We start from the raw sequence: 4230 nt of genomic DNA, 5'->3' as shown, positions 1-4230 counted from the left end.
GGGTCATCCTTCGGGTCCAATTATCGGGTTGAGTTCGAATTGGGTCTATTCGGCTCAAGTTAATTTTCGTCTGTGTCGATGTATAAATTTGACTAATAATATAGTATTGTAATTATCAATAAGTATAAAGTATAACAATTGAATATTAATAATATATTCAATAGACAATTCCAACCTCACTATATACACAAGACTGTATTGTTTCATATGTTTGATCACTAATTCACTATCATTGATTAATTGGTCAAAAATTCAATGTAACACTTAAAAGAAAAGGCTAAGAGTAATAGTAATAATAACAATAACAAAAACTAGTGTTCCTAATCAAATGGATTTCTTTATGAATTACGAGTAATAAATTACATGCACATTTCAACAGGTGTATACACACAATATCAACTGGGGTCAAAGCCAGGTCGGGTCACTTCGAGTATCAGGTCGGGTCAATTCGGGTATCGGGTCAAGTTCGAATCAACTCCACTTTAGGTCGGGTCGGGTCACTTACGGGTTTATGTTATCGGGTCAATTTTGGGTCACAGGGCAAGTCATTCAAGTTGGATCAGGATTGTCAGCTCTAGTATAAAGCACCTTATATGTTATATGTGTAATAGTAAATGTTACACCAAGTATCACATAATCTTGAGTTATATTAACTTTAACAAAGACAATTTGGAACAAGGATTTCCTTACTTATCCCTCCACACTCAAAGAACCTTATTACATGAAAAAAATGGATATGCTAATCATAGTGGAATTCCAGCCCATAGGGAGCTTCTCATTACTCATTAGAGAAGATGCCAACTATCAAATATACATTGGAGTACTTTTGAATTGTGATCATCACATAAAAAAATGTACTACTTCTTTACTCTTGTACTTGTATGTTGTGTGAGTACTTCTGATTATTCATGTAAATTGGTTTGAGATTTACTCTTATGTGAATGTCATATTTATCCACACATATTATACGCATTGACGTATGTTATGCAATGATTAATGAATCATCATACACATGTATGCATAATTTGATGTGGATTTATCAATTAAAGTTGTGTATTTTTATTATTTATTATTCTTATTGTGATTTACTATTTACTAAGTGTACAATGTTGTCCTGTTTTTGTGTTTATGATAGGATTTGAAAAATGAAAACATTGATCTTCATTTTGGACAATGATTCGATCCTTTATCAAAAGTTGGATATTATCTCAAAACAAATCAAAAAGAATATATTCAATAAATAAAAAAAGTTTTGCTTTAAGTCCTTATTAATCTTTTAATATCAAATTGAAAGATTAAAAGATGATACTGTTGTGGAAAAAAATAAAGTATGCAACACATTTAAAATTGAATTGTTAGCTGGGGGATATAGAACATGGAGGTCACTTAAGTAACTTTTCTTTCATTTACTTTTAGGAAAAAAATAATAAATAAATAAATAAATAAATAATTGTAATAGTACTTAAAATATAATGTTGGAATTGATTCAAGAATGTGTATTCTATTCAACTAATTTTGTTTGTTTATATGGCCTTAGTTCTACTCTGATCATCGAACAATTTTCTACGGGATAGAAGTAGAAATTGAGAGAGTGTAAAATGACAAAAATGCTACTAGAGAAAAGAAAGGATACAAGTATACAACTCATAGATAATACAAACGATTTAATGAAGATTTCAACAACAATTCTCAATCATTGTCTCACACTATAAATCAGATAATCTTATGATTCTCATAAGACATTAGTATATAATTTGGAAAAACTGATTTAAGTCAAGAGGACCGTGAGCTAGTCTATCTAAGCAAAAAAATTGCATATTTATAAAATGATCAAAATAGTTTAGTCAGCAAAACAAAATTAAATCAAATCATATGAATTGAACATAATCTATGTCTTAACTTGATTTCTATTTTATAAAAAAGTAGTATCATTTAAGCATAACTTAGGGTCTGTTCTCTTACATTGAAATTCAGTTCAGTTCAGCTCAGCTCAGTTTAGTTCATTTCAGCTCCTAATTTTCTTCTCTTATAAAATATTCAGTTCAATTCAGCTCAGTTCAACTCAGCTCAACTCAGTTCTACTCAGCTCAGTTCAGTTCAGTTCAGCTGAGTTCAGTCAATGAGAACAAACCCTTAAGTTATTATTGTATATTTAAAAAATGTCGAAAAACTACTATGACAAGCTAATCAACAAAAATAACTTTTTTTTTTTCAATAGATCACGACCACTTTATTAGCTTTCATCCAATTTTTTTTTTTCCAATCTAATGGAGTACCTTGTAAATTTTAAACACACAAATCTTAAATAAGTTACTTAAAAATAAAAATATTGATTTAGTCAGATTAAGATTTACGCCAAAACTGAATTAGTAATACAAAGTCCAACATGCATACATACTCTTTTACTTGTCAGTGAGTCAGTTGTCAGTGCAAGAGGGACAAATATGTTTGATTAATGCATGCTATCAGCGTAAAACACCAACAAACTAGACGTACGTTTTCTATTTAATTCTGCTAATAAAAATAAACACATAATTCCAAACACACATAAAATATTCATACTAGTAGTATAAAGTATATACTCTTCGAATTGCCTACACATTTATACCAAATACTATATTTGTCATATTCATATATACTTTCGGAATATATATAAACCCCGTAATATAGTTGCATGACATTTATGACGTACCAAAAAAAATGTTGCATGTAGGTCCATGCATTTCTAGAATAGGGTTAAAAATTTGAGGACAAAAATAAATTAAGATAGAATTGTAAAAAATTCCAAAATAATATTGTTACACTAGTGACAGAGCAAAGGGGTAAAAATTGAAGTGTCATTGGTTTGTTTTATCATAACTTTGGTGCACGTCAATAGTAGCGTACCTTCTCTTTGGCTAGCTGTTTTTCTGCAATCTTCCCTTTCCTCTCTCCTCTGTTATTACAAGACACCATTAATTATGACTTTCTACACTCCTCCAATTCACTTGCTTCTATTGATTGTGCTTATAACGCACCGGAGTACATTGCATTGCATCACCTTGTACTATTGCTCCGACTCGGGTAGTTGTGTTAGGCATGGGTAGTGTCACTTGTGTATGTGTGTTCAACTTCAACTGTTTATTTAATTTAATGTGGGTTGCGGAGAAGTACTTCTATTGTCTCCTTTTATTCTTTGTCATGAACGAAGATAGGACTATAGGAGAAAAAACTTTGTTTACCAACCAGGTTGTTTATTAGAGATTAGTGGTAGTGGAATCCAACTCACCATCACAACAAATTAGTATACTTGATCAAAGCAAGGTAAAATTAACCTTAATTATATTTCCATACAAATCTACCTAATTTTAATTAGCATACGAATAATACAAACGTCCAAACAAACTAGCGTTACAAATTTTACGATACAAAGGTACCAAATGTACCATGATAACATTGTGGGAAAAAAAGGTACGTGGTACTTGAAACACATAGCAAAACCCATAAAGCTAGAATTAAAGGGCAACGTCTTACGTCTATAGCTATATTGCTCCTTCCCAATCGACATGCCTATTTTCCCTATTGCATTTACAAGAGCGTGCTCTTTTGCCAGGGTATGGCTTCTCATTTGTCAATTTTCGCTTCATTTTTATTTTATTTTATTTTTTAAATTTATTTTATCCCCTCCTTATATTATTTCCTCATTTATATAACACTCATATTAATATTATTTTGAGGATTACAACTGTCATCCTAAACTGTACTTCATAATTCTCTCGTGATATTTTATTTTTTACAAACTCACTTTTTTTAATTTTTTTCCTTTATTTATTCCCTTTATTTATCTTTTATATACTTTTTTTTACCTTATCTCTAATTAAGATTTAAGAGTATAATTTTTTAGACCTCCTTTATAAAAAAAAACTAAATTAATTTTTTTTAATTTACCCAAGAGAGGACCAAAGTAAAAAGAGCAAAAAAATGCATTGAAATACGTAGTCCCATAGTATCACGGTGTCTCTTTATTTAAAGTTTTTATAATTTTAATTTATACTTTAAGAATAATAATTTTTTTAGGGAGTGCTTTTGGAAAATGTAACATCATGATTATTCAATATAAATGAGGACAAAAATTGGTATAATTAAAATTAATTTTATATCAGTCAACTATAGATTGACCTTGGAATAGTAATTTTTATTGATGATCGAGTCCTTTAGGTTTGAGTTGCTTTTTAGTTTGTCTGTCAGAAG

Source organism: Chenopodium album, chromosome 9 (assembly GCF_948465745.1).
Source record: "Chenopodium album chromosome 9, dcCheAlbu1.1, whole genome shotgun sequence".
Lineage (NCBI taxonomy): Eukaryota > Viridiplantae > Streptophyta > Magnoliopsida > Caryophyllales > Amaranthaceae > Chenopodium > Chenopodium album.
Note: the sequence above shows the minus strand (reverse complement) of the source record.